We start from the raw sequence: 17,519 nt of genomic DNA on the forward strand, positions 1-17,519 counted from the left end.
CTGGGCAGATGGCTGGAGACAGGGTGAGTTGGATGGAGCTCTGGGATGATGAACCTGCAGAGGTAGAGAGGGACTAGCTCCTAAAAGGCCTAGAATGACACCCTACAGAGACAATGGGAAGCTGGGAGAGGGATGTGACACAGCCTACAGTTAGATAGGTAACTAGCAGCTGTGAAGAAGCCAGATCTGGAAAGGGAGCTGGCAAGAGTCCAGGCAGAAAAGCTGCTGAAAGACTGTGTTTTAATAATCATTGGTGGCTTTAAAGATGTGTAAGTGACTTTTCCAGGCTTCCCTAGCCCAAGAGTGATTCAAAACAGTCAACACAAATAAACATAGTAGGGAGGATTGTGCCTGAGCTTCTGTGTGCTCCTGCCTGGCTGATGCACCTTGGTAGACCTGGAATGACCACATCCCAAGGACTGTTGAGGTGTCCAGGGGACTGGGTGAAGAAGGAGAGGAAGAAAGGATAGAAGAGAGGAGGGTGCACATCTTGGAGTGCACTTGGTACCACAGGTTGAACGCCATTCCTGAGGCAACTGAAAACTGGTGCAGACTTTGAGGCAGAGAAATGACATGATTAGAGGCTGTACTTCAGGTAGGTTAATAGGGGAGCTGCATGTAGGATGAATTAGAGTCAAAAGAGAGTCTTGTTATAAAAATCTGTGTATAGGCAAGTGATAACAAGGATCAGAGTAAGCCCTGTAGCTTTGGGAAATGGAGAGGTATGGTCAGCTTTGGAAGGGAGACCATTCAAGTTGTGAAAACTGATGAGGGAATAGGAAGGTAGGAGCCAAAATATTTCCAATTTTTTCTGTTAGTATAAATGAGAGGGAGATAGAAATTAGGAAGGCAGGAAAAGGAGAAATTTTAGTGCCAGCTGTTGATATTTGAAAAATGGATTGCCTTTTTCAGTTTGTATCCATTGTTGGTGTCCTGTAATGGAGCTAAACTCATCACATGTGACTTCAGATGAAGATATTAAAGTGACGGGGAAGGAAACCACAGAGAAATAAGGGATAGAGTCCCCAAGGACAATTTGGTTTCTGGCAATAATTTTTGTTGCAGCAATAACCATAATAGTACTCCATTTATTTTATATTCCTGTTTGAAAATGTTCCATTAGGCTAATTGTAGTGAGAATGCAGTGAAATTGGTCTATTAATTCACTCCTGGTAGTACTGTAAGTAGACTTTGGAAAGCAATATGATATGTGGCAAATCCCACTGCTAGGAATTTATCCTAAGGAAATATATATTTTTAAAGCAAGAGCTGAGAGCCCAAAGAACTTTATTCGAGTGTTGTCTGTACTAACCAAATATAGTGAAAACATAAAACTCCTATAGAAAGAAATGGTTTGGTGAATGTTATGATAATTCAATAAAATATTATGAGCCTACTAAGATGCAAATTACAATTATACTGATATGGAAACATGTTTGATATGATAAATGGGAGTAGAGAGAGTGGAGTACACTTTGTACATTTTTATAAAACTGTAAATATGTGGATGCCTGTGGATAGAGCATTCAAATGAGATCATGCAAGTAAAATTCTCGGCTCTTGAAAATGCTCAATAAATGATGCCTATTATTATGGGTTATTTCTATTTTAAATATGTTATAGCTAATCTCGATGTTTTAAAATATGCGCAAGTGCTATATCATCACTCTCTTTAATAGAGTTAAGTAGATCCAAGTGGGATTACACAAAACATTTAGAAGAAAATGTTAGGTGCTGGGTTCTTTGTTTTGTCTTAGTGGCTTTGTTTCTGTTTTGTCCTTTCGTTTTAACTCTGCTTGACATGTGACCAACTCTGGGGGTGAAATAAATACAGTACAAAAAAAAAATTTTTTTTTTGCTCAGTACTTAGCTAGGGCTTTTAGCTTGTTTCTGATCCCAACCATTTGAAGTACAGATTTAAACAATTTAATCTCATCTACTTTTCTTCCCAAATGACAGATGTAGCAGGGATCAGCCAGAGAGCTGCAAAGTAGACAGTGGGAGGGCACGGGCCAGGTAAGGATTGTTCATGAACTAGATTACTGCCATGTGAAGTTTGTGTTACTGGTCAAGGGAGGTGATACTGTCAGTCACTTCCAAACAGCTCTCAGGGGCTTGTCACCAAACTTGAGATCTATATAGTCATGATTTCATCAGGGCTTTGGTAGTTGATACTATTGCTCTTTCACCTATTCTGTAAGAAGTAAGTTTAAAGGTGCCTACAAAGACAGAACAAACATGAATTGTCATGTGATCATCCTATTCATGCCTAACTTCGGAGGAAAAAGAAAAAGTATAGCTGATTCCTCTTCAGTGCCATTGTTTTTCTCATAACCACAAAAGATTTTAAACTCCCGCAGTGTAGACCCTGCCTCGTCTTCAGCTGTACATCACTGACTAATGTGAGCACAATCTTGGGATCAATACTCTGCTCTAAACATGACCCAGTGGTTTTTTGTCTGCATCATGAATAAAGGCTGCTGTATCCCAGCATCAGGTTTCTGTGAGAATAGCCTGGACAAATCTCTAGGACACAGTTCTGTGCAGGTAGTACCTGCATGAGCCCAGGTACCTGCTGCTCCCTGCACACTTCCGAAGGCAGTGAACCTTAAAATGCACAGCCAGCAATTATACTACTCTAACCTACATTTCAAAAATATCCACCAATGTTCACAGAGATGTTCACTGTAGCATTATTTTTATAAAAAGAGTTGGAAATAATCCAAATGTATATAAATAGAAGATTGATTAAATGAGTCATGTACAACAATAATAAAAATAAGCAAAAAGTTATCTCCACACTGATATGGAAAGATATTCTAGATACATAGGTTCATTAAAAAATAATAAGTTGAGAGACTTCTAGTAAAGTATAGTAGGTTAAACACTTGTGCTGGTGCCATTCTGTCCTCAACTAAAGTAACATGAGAGTATAGTAATGCACAAATCCACTATATGAAAGAGTGCAGGAAAGGAAATAACAGAGTAAAATTTTAGAAATGGGAAAGTTGATGTCTAATTTCTTGGGCCAGGTAAGTTAAATGTTAAATTTGCAGAGGTAGGGAAGCCCAGAGGTAAGTACGTTGATGTTATGGAACTCCAGAAATAGGTGGCACAAGGAACTTCTGAGGGTAGGTGTTCAGGGTGATCTAGAAATGAAAGCATGTGTTGAAAGGCTTTATAAGAAGCAGGTAGACCCCAGATTCCCATCTCAACTCCACTCTGCCGATGACTTCCTTTCTACTAATCAACAGAAATCTAAAGGTTTACTTTCTGAAAGAGGTTGAACCAGAGACATTCTGGAATCTGGGATACCAGGCATAGCTGAGGCAGAGGAGCTATGCTGGAAATAGAGATATTATCAAAATGGTGAGCTCCTTGGCTTCTGTCTTCCACTTGATTCCCATATTGCCGAAAGCCAATGTTATACTTCTCCAGCGGGATATTGGAAGATTCTTCTCTTAGAAACTGAGTTGCTCAAGGGAAAGGATCCACTGATACTTACCAGTGGTGGTCCCCCAATGAAACAGTCTAGCCAGATTATTCTATACAGTTAACCAGTCAACAAATCCAGGCCATTCCCATAAAGCTTCTCAATCGGATATCTGGTGCCTCAGTTTTTGGTATGAGTAGACCTGGCAAGGCTCACCAAATATTTTAGGAAAACCTCTAACACGAAAGACAGAACCCAAACAAAAAAATGGAAGAGTTTTTCTCTTTTTGTTTGTTTTTTGTTTTTTGGTTTATTGCTCAGTAAATACCCTTCCATTTTGGATAGATGTACAATCCAATTCCAATATGTTGGATTGGGCCTTGTGATTTTCTTTGACCAATGAGATGTTTGTGAATATGACATGAGCAAAGGATTGAAATGAGCTTTTACAATGAGACTTGATCTCTTGAGCTTTTTGCCATCAACATGAGAACATATCTTGGATAGCTGGTTGGTCCCAGAAGAGTTGGACATATATACAGCAGAAAAACAATAGCCAAACCACAGGCCTGTCATATGACTCATGAATGAGAAGTAAATGTTCATTATTATAAACCAATGAGGTTAGAGATGACCTGTTGTGCTAGTAGCTAACTGACACAAACAAGAAGAGAAATAACTTTAAGGAAATAGAAACAATGTAGGAGTAGAAGAAAATTTGAAAAAACAGTTACTATCTTCTGAAGAATGAGGGGGAAAAAATGCATCCCAAGACTGAAAAAAGGAATGTGTAGAGAAGGGAAAAGAGAGACTGGAAATTAAGACTACGATAGCAGAAAAGATCAGCCTAGGGAGTAGAATAACAATAAAAGTGAATCAAAAGTTAATAAATAACAGAGAAAAAATGTGGAAAATAATAGAAAAATTAGTTTTAGAGGAACAATATCCAAATAACAGGCATCATAGAAAAAGAAAACTGAGGGAAAGGAATAATGGAAGGAATAATTTAAGAAAAAATTCTCCAGAATCGCAGGCTATGAGTTTCTATACTAAGAGGGCCCACAGAGCATCAGGCATAATCTGTGAAAGATGCCCCACACCAGCATACAACAGTACAATTTCAGAACACTGGGGACAAAGAGAACATTGTAAAAGTTCCTTGTTGGAAAAATCAGGCCATGTACAAAGGATAAAAAATGACCAGAAATGGTATTGGAATTCTCAATAATACTGGAAGTAAGAAGACATTAAGGTAATGCTTTAAAAATCACAAAGGAAAATTATTTCCAATTTATAACTCTGTATTCAGCCATATCACGGAGATGGAGGTTGAAAAAAGTTATACAAATTACGGTTGTATAAGATCTTCCAAATTTTATATCATATGCACCTCTCTTGGAAAGCTACTGGAGAATGTTCTTCATCAAAAATAAGAAAGTAAACAAATATGGAATCTAGTAATAAGGATACAGCATAGAGAAGAAAGGGAATCCCCAAAATTATGGCAAAAGGAGATTCCAGATTCCTTTACGCCATCCATGCAGCAGATCTAGAAAGCAATCATGAGGATGGAGGAGCCAGAAGTTACATCACAAAGAGGAACAGGAAACTGATACATTATTTAATATAAATGAATACAATGAGAAGAGATTTCTACTCTGGCTAGAAGTTTGAGAATGAATTAATGCAAAGTAATTAGAAAACTATGCAAAGGAAGAAAAAAACATTATTGAAATTAAGTGAAACAAAAACTGTACAAGAAAAGAAACAAAATCATGGTACCCTACACAGCTAAGTGAACAATGATTACCTAGTCATTACAATGTGAACATTACAGTGTCATCTAACCAAGACTATAAGTATGTTTTGGTTAGCTACGAAACAAAGAGAGAGAAAGTATGTGTGTGTGTATGTGTGTGTGGGGAGGAGGGTAAAATAAATGCGCATTTTCACAGTGGAAAGTCAATAGAAAACAATTAAAACTAAAAATCAAGAAACAACATTGCAAGTAAGTTATCTAAAAACATGAAAACAAATAGAACCTAAAATGAATGGCTTTGGAAAATGGAAACTGAGAAGTGAGGGGAAGTACGACAGGAAACTGCTGGTTTGTAGACAATTTGACTTTTTTAAGTTACAGATAATTGATAAAAATATTAAAGATTTAATTTAAACGTCAAAAATTTAATTTAAATATAATTAAATAAAAATATTTAAGTAACAAGGCCTCCTATCTTCATATGTTTACTTATGAACCACTTTATTGTATCAGTTATACATAGTTAATATATAAGTATGTGTAGTATAAGCCTTTTAAAATGTGGAAACATGAATATTTATGTACATGTGTATATAGATAAATATATAGGTTGGTCGATAATAGAAAATGCAAAAGGGAAAATCAGGCTGAATATAATTCCTTGCTATCAGTGGGGTAAGCCTGTAGCAGTACTTTTCTTTTCTTTCTTCCTTTTTATTTATTTATTTATTTATTTATTTATTTAGTTAGTTAGTTAGTTAGTTAGTTAGTTAGTTATTGAAGATATTATTTCATTTTTTCCCCCATCTACCTCCCCTCTTCCCCCTCCCCTCTACTCTCTGGTAACACTTTTATTTTTTATAGCATTCATTTGTTTGTTTGAGTTTTATATAATTATTTTTATAATCAGAAAAAAAATGACTTAAGTTAGAAAAATGTTGAGGTTGAGAACACTTGTCTCTTCACCTAAATTCTCTACAGGAGCTTTTTCTGCTATCTTAGACAATGAATGGTCCAAGAATTCCTGGATGTCTTCCCAGCCTCTTCACATTCACATCTAGGGAATACTTGGAATTTTTTTATTGATTTCATTTTGACTAATTACGGTTTGACCTCAAGAATAACATGGATTTCTACTTCTCATCTCCAGTTCATTCAATAGAACTTTGGAAGATAACTCTCCCAGTTTGTTGAAGCATTTCCAGGCCAGAGTTATGTTTTGAATGAGGCATTTTATGATATAATATATTATGATGGTTTTATAGTGTATAGAATTTCTAATCACAGAGATTCTACAATAACCATTTGCCAATCAAGTGAGATATTTTAATTTCCAAAAGTGTTACATTATTTTGTAGCCATCAGAACAATAGTTGACTTAGGCAAGAATCATCAATGGATGCTAAAATCATTGGAAAACAATTTTGGGAGACCAGGATACTCGCAGTCTCAGAATGTTGCATCACAGATTATAAAACAGAAGAGAAACAGATACTTTTGATATGAATAAGTCTGGCAGACATTGGCTTAACCAAATGATCCAACTTAACATCACCAGAAATGGTACAGACAGCATCATCTGCCTCCTGGTGAGATCCACAAGAACACAGCATCGTGTTTATAGTATTCCTGTCAAAAATGTTTAACCTGAATGCATCATGAGGAAACGATCAAACAAATCCAAATTGAAGGACATTGTGCAAAGCAATCAGCCTGAGTACTTCAAAAATATCAATGTCACGAAGGACAAAAAGAGATCGAGGAACTTTGCAGATTAAAAGATACTAAAGAGGTATGACCACTAAATGCACTGTGTGATTCTGGACTGGATTCTGAACTTAAAAAAGAAAAAGAAAAAGAAAAAGAAAACCTTAGTACATTTTTAGGACAACTGGAAAACTTACACCATAGACTGTATATTGGATCATAGCATTCTATCAATGTAAATTTCTTAAATGTGATCATTTAATACAGTTGCATAAGAGAATGTTCTTGCATCTTAGAAGATACTTGTCTAAATATTTCCAGGGAAACTATGTTATATGAATACATTTGCCTACATGTTTAAAACAATAAAGAAGTATATAGGATGAAAAGTCTTAATTCGTTCAATAGTACTTCAACAACTATACATTGAGCATCTATTACATGCCAACCACTGGGTAGGCTCTGGGGATACAAATGGAGCATGAACATACAAGATGCCTGCCTGCCTTTATCAACTTGTTTTCTGAGGAGGAGAAAAATGCAACTACAGAGAGCAATATGGCAGGCTACCCAGATTCCCACTTCAGCACCAAGGTGTTCATTCCTCCCAGTTTCTGGATCACACCTTCATCCTTCTCTGGGAATTGCTCTTGGCTGAAGTCAAGTGTGTGGCCCAAGGTTATGTCTCCCCATCTACAGACAGCCCACATCCAGCAACTCATCTATACAGAGCTACAGAAGCCTCAGCCCGCCATCCCACTTTAGGATAACTCTGAAGGGTCATCCCAGCTCTGAAGCAGCCAATAGCCCCCTACTGCTTCCCTCATTCCCTTACAGATGTTTTTGAGAGCATACACCAGTTAATTTCCAACACTCAAATCTCCCTTCCAGCGTCTGTTTCCTAGGGAAACTGACCTAAAAAGCTAACCAAATTACTATGCAAACTGGTAAGCATAAAGATACAAATATGGGATTGATAAGGCCAGGCAAGGACCAGGTGGACTCAATCTTCATAATCTTGGATGAACCGTTGGCCAAATCTGGTGGCAAGAAACCACATGGCCAAAACAAAACAAAAAATATTTTGCTTCAATTATAACATAATCTTATGCCTCTTCCCCAGCCTCTGCATAGTTTTCAAATTGGAAATATTTGACTAAGTCATTGGGCTGTCTTTTAAATTCACCTTTAAGATTTTTCGCTTGATTAAAATGAGAAAGCCAGAGGCAAATTTCCAGATTCAAGCTTAAGGGGGACAGGGAAAAAGATATTCCTTGCCTACCCTCTCTTCCTCAACCTCTCCTTCTTCTCTTACTATTTTTGAATAAGAGGAAGCCAGCCTTGGCAAGTGGTTATTGATAATGAGTCTGCAGAAGGGCCACCCACCTACCCTCACTCTATTTATGGATTTGTAGCTAAAAAAAGCCAATTATATAAGAGCCGGAACATTTTGTGTGCTGAATTCTGGCAGCTCTCCCTCTCTTGATCTCCATAATGACCATGCCTAAGGCACTGGAGAGAAATTGGAGAGTCACTTGTAAGGGAAAACATCTCTCTCATTATATAAGGTTATTATGCCTTGTGACAGTTATGGGCAGAAGGAAATAATGGCTCTAATAATTGTGCAGTAGTTTTGGACTCCATGTAACAGCACCATAAGTTCATTGCCTCTTGACAGCCTGTTTAGGCTGGTGGGAGGGAAAGCCTAGATTTGCAGTTGCATTTTGATTTCTAATCACCTACTAGTGCTCTTCTTTAGCATTGATATGGCGATGGATTTGGACATTGGCAACTACTTTTATGATGTACGCCTGAGGAAAAGGATAGCAGCAATTAATTCAGTGTATTCAGAAGAGTTAAGGCATCCTAAGAGGCAAAATTAATACCTATCACCATAAGGTTTTCTTTTAAGGTGAGGGTAGTAACCTGGGAGGCTTACCTGGGACCAAGGCCTGGTTTTATCCATGACAGATTCAAATTTCCTGGGCAAGTGTCTTGAATACTTTTGGAGTCCGTTTCCTTTTCTGTGACCTGAACAAAGACACTGAACTTTTTTGATCACAAGGATAATATGATGTTAAAATGAGGTCAGTTTGGAAATAAGTCTCTTTTAGGAAGCTCAGGCACACTGTGTCTCACCTGAGTGTCTGGGCAGCAGGGCCTCAAAATTAGACTTTTGGGAGAGGAGTTGATGCCATCTGGGTTGGTACAGTATTTTCTCTCAGTGTGGCTTAAAATTGGCCCTGGCCGCTGCTCATTTTGTGAGAACAGGAAAACAATGCAGTGGGATTAACTGAAAATCATCTAAATGTGACTACAATTCTCATTTGATGTTTTTAAACAATTTTAGAGTCACAAAAAAGTTGTCGTTTGTTTGTTTGTTTTGCTTTTGGTAGATCAGTCTTCTTGTAGGATAAGGGAGGTAAAGAAAATCGCAGCATAGCACAGCTTCTGATCATAACTGTCATGGGGACGGCGGCGAATTCTGATTCATGATACTGTTACAAGGACAAAATGAGAACATATGTCAAGTGCTCACAGCACTGCTTGACATGACTGAGCACTCCATAAATGTTAGCTACTATCGAGAAGCAGATTAACAGGAAGCAGGCTCACCCCTAACATTTATGGGCCCAGGCAAGACTACAAATGGAGGCTCACTTGCCTCTACTTCACGTTTTAAACAAGCCAATAAACTGTTAAATAAAATGTATTCTATTCTCCTACTTTAAATAGACCTTCGTAATGACCTGGAAGTCCCCGTTCACTTTTAGAATTCTAAGACTCCTTGGAGTTCTGTGCCAGAACATGGCAGCATGGGGGACATGCTGCTCCCCCACCCCCCAACTTGTGGCCTTCTCCTCTTTCTACTTTTGGTTCTGACCTAATCTGTGAGGATACCTCCATACTCCCCACAGATAGGCATTCCTTGAGCCCTTCTTGGTTCTAAAAGTGTACACCCTGGGAGAGCAGTACTGCCCTTAAGGGATGGACCCAAGAAAGAAGCCTGGTGCAGGCCCTAGAGGCAGACTTGAGATTGTTTGGGAAGAGGATAGAGGGATTGGGGTACCTAGCACAGGATTCAGGTGGTCTTGGCTTCTTGACCCATGGAGTCCTCTTTCCATGGGGAGAGGTGCAGCCAAAGCAGGGCCTGGGTGAGGGTGTCCTCTAGAGCACAGGGCACAGAGTGGAAGCTCCTCTTGACTGTGTCTAAGGGCTATGCTGGCTGGTGTTTTAGAGTATTAACATAAGAGCTGGAATGTATGGGACTAAATCCTGGCTTCATCATTTTCTGGAGTATGATCTTGAGTAATTTACTTACATTTCTCTGCCAGACTTTCTTTATCTACAAAATAGAGGTGACAGTCAGAGTACTTACTTCATAGGATTGTTATAAGGAATAAATGAGTTAGTATATGTAAAAAGCACTTAGAAATGTGCATTGCATACAAAAAACACTCATATGTATTAATTATTCACAACTCCTCCTTTTCTTAATAATGTTTTGACCCAGTATGATCACAATAGTCAGTGTCCCCTTCTACTTCTGCTTGACAGAAAGGAGGAGAGGAAAAAAACACACAATGATTTCATACACAGATGCAAGTGACTGGCTTAAATTGGTACCTAATTCTTTGCTTGCTTGTTTCCCTGTAAGAGTTACTTTTAGCCCCCAAATGCCTTCTGGCTTGCTTAGTTGTGGGCGGATTAGGGCGGACCCCTTCTAGTGAAGAGGAATTTTCTATTCAAATGACTAACCTTGTAATCAGTTCTTTGTTCTGCTTCTGTAGACATGCTTGCTGCATAGGCCAAAGGACAAGGTGACCTTGAGAGCAACTGAAGACTCACCCTTCCCTTTGCTTGTTCTGTCTAGATAACAGGTGTATTGCCTAAGTTCCTGTCTGAAAATCTCATGGTCTGTAACTGCCCGTAGCCCATAGCAACTCCCACACTCTGTAACCGCCTGAGGACAAATAAACCAATCGGCCCACACCAACTGTAACTGCATGGATAAATCCTATAAAAGTAAAGTTACCCCTGAGATCGGGGCCCAGATCTTCAGAGGGCCAGCTCTTCTGGGACCGCCGGCATAATAAACCTGAGTTCTCCAACTCTCCGAGTGGTGCTTGGTTTCTTGCCAGTCTGATTTTTCTGCAGCACTGGGATAGGATGACCTCAGTGTCTTTGCAGGCAGACCTGAAACCAGCCTCTATCTTTCTTGCCTATTTCTTTTCTAAGAGCCATGAACCCCCTTATTATGAGTATGGATGTTGAGGGATGGGAAGTCTCTTCTTCCATATCTGCTTCCTACTGAGAATGGTCGTAGTCCCTGCCTATTGGGATTTCATGGAGCAATTTCCCTTTCTGCCTTAGTCAGAGCAAAAAAGGAGATTCGAACTGGTTATTTAAATCATATATCTATTAATTTCTATTATTGATTTGCCTATTAAGCGAGTAAAGGGAAACGGGCGTGGTTAATATATTTCTTAAAGAGTAAAAAAGACCTTTGGTCCCCTTCCCTCTCAGACTCTAGGGGCTCTGTCTGGCCTAACACTATTTCTGCTAATAATGGGCAGATGATTCTTATCAATAGCCAGAGGATCTGAGTCACCAGTTTGGGGGCAATTATTAGAATTTGAGGGAGCAGGCCTTTTTTTTTTTCTTTCAAAGAGAGGAGAGAAGAAAAATTAACTAGGTTTACTAAAAAGATTAAGAACTTTGCAAGAGATAATCCCCTACCATTTCCTCCCTCTTTTGATTGGTCTCATATCTATGAGACCAGCTTAAGATGAAATTGATTGCTTTGTTGCTGTAAGAAAAATTTTCTCTTTGGTTTCGATTTTGTCTTAGGTATCCAACTGGCAACGGACCTACAGGTGGGAGCGCATTAGATGCAGCAACAAGCGATAACTCCTACAAAGATAAACAAAGTGAAAATAAGAAATGCTTCCTTTAGTTCAGCGAGACTGGGCAGCCAGGAAGAGAGAGGGGAGAGGTCAAGAATGAAAATTCCTGTCCTCTGTTCAACATTGAACACAACGTCATGAATTTGTTTCTTCAATTAATTGTGAGTTATCAGAGAGGTTAAAACAACATAGTCATTTAAATTCTTTACATCTGTGGTTATGTCTGAGTAATAGGTAGTCTATAGCAGCCCTGTTATCAAGGATAGCTTCTCTGACCTGTCGTAATTCTTCTCTCGGCATGGATAGCATGAGAGGTTGCATGTAAAGCTTTTGCCATGGAGCAGACTATTCTGTTATTTTCTATATTTAGGGCAATAGTCATAGCTGGTACAATAAATAAAAACAAAGCAGTATATTCAGCTGGACTAAATAAATGTAGGTCACTATTGTAGCTGGAGTCAAGGGTAAGTTCCCTGTGATGCCTAGTTGGGGAATTTTAAGTTATAAATACAGTTAGTCTTCCCAGAGAACAAGGTCCCCCATTATTGTCTTCCATTAGTAAGAAACCATCCAGTGGGTAATTTAACGTGTGCATTTGCATAGCTTACAGAAGTCGTGGAGCTGCAGTTTAAGGTCATATTATCTGAGATGTTAAAACATTAGTTAGTGGACTTAGTAAATGTTACGCATTTTTCTGCTGGTGTTATAGTAGAAATTTCTAAAGAAAGCATAGCCTTATCCTTCTTGAGTTTAGGGTAGGGACCTTTCTGTTTGCGTTGAGGGCTGACTTTCAACAGATTGAGGAGAGGTAGTTGCTCTGCTAGTAGGAAACCCAGACATAGAGGCAGGTTGTCTACAGATGGTTTAGCCTTAAGTTCTTCACAAACGTGTTTTGTGTGGTGGGCAAGGGGGCTGTCCCCTTTTGGCTGTGTCCCAGTTTTCCAGACAAGGCACTCTCCACACTGGACCCTGGTCCTGATGTGTAGCAGAGAACTTCATTGCTAGTCCTGGTCTCACAATGGGAAGAGTAAATTACGTTAGGCTGACTATTTATTCCTGTCACAGTGCAGTTAGCATTGGAGAGAGGCCCATGGGATGGATCAGGACAGAGTAGGTAGCTCTAGTATCTAGTAAAAATTCAGTTTTTTCCTTCCTGCCATGTCTAGGGTGACCTAAGTTTCCACTGTTGTGATAGCGATAGATTTTTCTAGGACTGGAGTTTGCAAGCACTTGAGCCTCCATTGTTAGAGGAGAGAGCAGCCCCTTCATGAGAGGCTTGCTATGTGGGGTGAGGGCTTACGCGGTCCACCCTTCTCCGGCTTCCCAGGGCTTGATGGACACTAGCCCTTCCAGTGACCTTCCTTCTGCAGTTTATGTATTGATTATGCCTCAGTCCTGACAATGCCACTCATGGCCAACCAAGATTGAGGACCTCCAGGCCTGCGAGGTTTTTATTGCCTAGGGTCACCTTGAGATGGTTCCTGTATTATGACAGCTAAAATTTGTGCCTTTTTTGTACTTTGCTTCCTTCTCTGCCCTTCCTTTTCTTCCTTCTCTGGACACCTTAAAGACCTCTGGCACCAAGGCAGCCTGCGAGGTTGGGGTCTAGGCCCTAACTCTTGGAGCTTCCTTTGAAAATTGAGCACAGACCAAGTTATGAAATATATAGCCAAGAGTGTCTGGCCCTCAGACTTTGGGCCAATGTTAGCATCTAAAAGCCTCAGAAAACTGGTTAAGGCTACATAAAACACAGACATTTCTTTGATTAAGCACGGAATCTTTGTGTTTTACTCAGAAAAATTTTCCATAACATCAGTAGCAGACTAATAGTCTAAGAAACATTAAAATACAACTCTAGTTTTGCATTAGCTTACTTTTGACATTTAAATTTCCAATCTCATTTAGCTCAATCACATAAAATCTCCTCTCAGGATATTTCTTCACAAACCTTCTACCACTTTCCTCATTCCTTCAGTTTGCCTCTTCTCACTCATTTAGAAATAACCAACTTTAAGACAAAACATCTTTCTTTCAATTCCCTTTAAAATAAACCTCCATACTTTATACCTTCTGTTACCAAAAATATTCATTTTCCTTTCTATCATCATTAGAATTCTTAATTCAACTACTATATTACATATAACACTGACAAATACAGATCAGAGGTCATACACATACTCATATTTCCCCATCATCCGTATTTGTAACTTCCCTGGAGGTGCATATCTAGTTTCCTCAGGGAGTGATGAAATAGATGCGGTCCCCAGAGAACTTGGACCCCCTCAGAGTCCAAGGGTGAAGGTGGAGGAGAAAACTCCTGATTATTTTGAGATCACGGGGAGGCACTCCTATCATTGGGACACCTCATAAGTATGGGTCTTGGTAAAGGAGCATAGAACTTGTAAATAGGGAACTTCTTCCTGTTTTCTAGTTTCTTGAAAAAAAAAAAAAAAAGAATTGGAGGATAGAATTATTTAGTGAACTGTTCAAAGGCTAAACTTCTCGATCCTCCTCACATTGTTAGTTTGGAAGGAGGAGGGTCCTCTATGGGTCCCCACTGCAAAGAATTGCTGCTACTATATGTCACTGACAGCAGGGCTGTCGGGCTGTGATTCCTGCCTTCCCTGTGGGCTGGGAAGTGCTCATGCTGCTGGTGAGGAAGGAGGAAAAATATTCCTCCCTAACTGGGAGTTAAACCTGGGCTGCAGCAGTGAGAGCACCAAATCTTGACCACTAGACCACAACCCTAGTTGTGTCTTAACCTGAGAGAATGTTACTTACCCTGACGAGATTGCACGTGTGCCCTGTGGCATGGTGCTGGTGCCACCTGGAAAGGCAGAAGGGCTATGGCAGATGGCAGCACAAGTCTGGGAGTTCTCTCCAGGGGCATTAGTGCCCATTTGATTTTTTTCAAAGGCCTTCTGTTATGTAGATTCCCAGAGTAGGGGCTCCCATTCTCTCCCCTTTATGGCTTCATAGAGGGGTTTGGCCACGTGTGTCAAAGGTAATTTGAGCCTGTAGTTTTCCGGGGGTCAACTTGACCCCATTATCCCCTGAGAAGCCTTTCTTAAAATTTTTCAACATACAATTAAAGACAGTTGGTTTAGAGGAAACTCCCCCCATATTTGCCTTAGGGAGTTTCCTAATAGAGGGGGGAAATAGACCTTAAAATTTCAAGAAAACAATTCGACAGAGGGCCCCTAGTCAAATGGGCCATTTGGAGTTAGACAATTCTTAAGCCGAATCAGTAATTAATTGCCTCCCTCCCCCATGTCGGTGATGCAAAGACAAACAAGGGTGGGTGCCTCCTCCAGAGAGGACACCATTCAGGTGCTCATCTGGCCATGTCCCGAAGGAGCTTAGGTGACACTTGGCCATAGCGGACTCAGCTTTGTGGCTTATGATTGGACACTAGTCCAATGCTGCCCTGGACGGTATACCTTACATAATGAAACCACAGATGATCCCACTCGGACTCTGTAGCCTTTAGGGGATCTTAAGGGTACCCAGCCGTGGATCCACAAATTCGTACCTAACCGAGTCAAGTCTATCAGGCCGCTTGTTCACTCAGTCATTCACACACCAGGTTAAAACATTGTCTCCCCACTTTTTGGAAGACCTTGACCTTTGTCTTCCTCCACTGGGAAGATCCTGACCTGCGTCTTCTAATTGAAGACTAAGAGCTCCCTCTACTGGCCATCTATTACCAAAAGAGGGCCAGTTTATCTCACAAAGGGTGCTGAGTTTCTGAGGGGTGAGTTTAACTCCATAATTTCCTGAATAACCCTTTTCTTGAAGTTTTTGACCATCATGGCCAGGGAAGTAGGTTTTCCCTGTGTGCCCCCCATGCCTCCCATGACAGACAACAATGAAGGGTTGGGGGATAAGGTCGAGGGAAACTTTGGAGGGGACATCACTCGCTTCACCCATCTCTGACCGCTCTCCTCATGGGGGTCTTTCAGGCATCTCTTAGCAATTGGTAGGTTGTTATAACCCCCGACCCAGATCACTAGAGTAGACTCCTCATGAAGGTACAGTGACACCATCTTAAGCCATATAAGGTTTGCCACAGAAACGCGGATTGGGGCTCAACTCTTGCTTTGCAGCTAGGCCACATCTCAGTCACTTAGCACTCACTCTCTTTTATACAGCCTCCCACCATTCCTTAACCTGTCCTGTGGAGAGTAAGCAATCGCTCCTCTTAACCTGTGGAAGACGCTTGGTTACTCTTCGGAGGGTGATTGGGCTTTCCTTTTTCCCAGTATTAACCAAACACATTCCACCCTTTGCCCTGTGTACCTGAGAGGTCATGATTTCCTCTAACAAATGTAGAGTACTCAGGTGACCTCAGGATGTGATCAGTCTCCCCTTCTACTCAGTGGAGCAGGACCTCAGCTAGCTACTCTTTGCCTGGTTTTTCCTTACCATGGCCGTGACACATCCTAGTTTTTAGATTCCTCTGTTGTCTGATCCTTGCAGGGTCTGGCAGCTGGGGCTTCTCCTTCTGTCCAGTGAGGCTTCCGCACAGGGTAATCTCCAGTGTGTACTCAGTGGGCATGTCTACAGGGCGGGTTGGGATTTCCTCAGTGGGATACCCGAAGTCTGCCAAACGCGGGTACCATTCCTTCACACATCCCAGCCAACGCACCAGAAATCTGTTGCAGGAAGTGATACCCAATGGAGGAAATTGGACACTCAGACAACTTTGTTAGAGGAAGGAGAATTTATTGCCGGTAGAATGCGTGGGCTTAATAGTACCAAGCATGAGCAATCCTATCCTTGGTTAGATTTCTTACAGTTTATGTACCCCTGCAGTGTCCATGCAAGGGGCGCATGATTCCTTTATCTGTGGTTCTAGTGCACCTCATGACTCAGGATGGGGAGGGGGAGTTTCAGGGGCTGCAAGAGGGAAGGAATTCCCAGACCACCAGTCCTATCTATTTACAGATCCTTTCTCTTGTAGGTGTGACAAGTTTCCGGAAGGCCATTTAAAGATCTAGAGGGTGTGGTTAATCTATAATCGGGCTGAGTTGGTCATTTCTGCAAGCCCTTTCCTTTGCATTTCTCAGATGCCTCCTCTCTTAGTAGTCTCTGCCTATTGGGGATTCATGGAGCTCTTTCTCTCTCTGTCTCAGTCAGAATGGAGTCTTGGGTTATCCAACCAAAATACCACCTCTGTCCCTAGACAGGAAAAAAGAAGATACAAGCTTGTTATTTAAATCATATATCTATGTCTTATTACTGAATTTCTTATTAACTGAATAAAAGTAAACAGACTTGGTTGATATATTACTTTTTTTCACTTTTTTATTTTTTACTTTTAAAAATTTTTAAAATTAAGTTTATTGGGGTAACATTGGTTAATATAATTATATAATTTTCAGGTATACATTGTAATTTGACATCTATATATTCTATTGTGTGACTACCAACCAAAAGTCCAGTTTCCTTCAGCTATCATATCTTTGATCCCTTTTACCCACTTCTGCCTTCCCCTACCCCCTTATATTTGACCCACTTTACCCCGTCTACCTCTCCCCTCCTCCCCCACCCCCTACCCTCTGGTAACCACTAGTCCATTGACCATGTCCCTGAGTCTCTGTTCATTTGTTGCTTTTAGGTTTATATCACACATATAAATGATATCATGTGACTTTCTATGTTTTCTGTCTGGCTTATTTTGCTTAGCATGATTACCTCGAGGTACATCTAT

The sequence above is a fragment of the Pteropus alecto genome, unplaced genomic scaffold, assembly GCF_000325575.1.
Source record: "Pteropus alecto unplaced genomic scaffold, ASM32557v1 scaffold479, whole genome shotgun sequence".
Taxonomy (NCBI): Eukaryota; Metazoa; Chordata; class Mammalia; order Chiroptera; family Pteropodidae; genus Pteropus; species Pteropus alecto.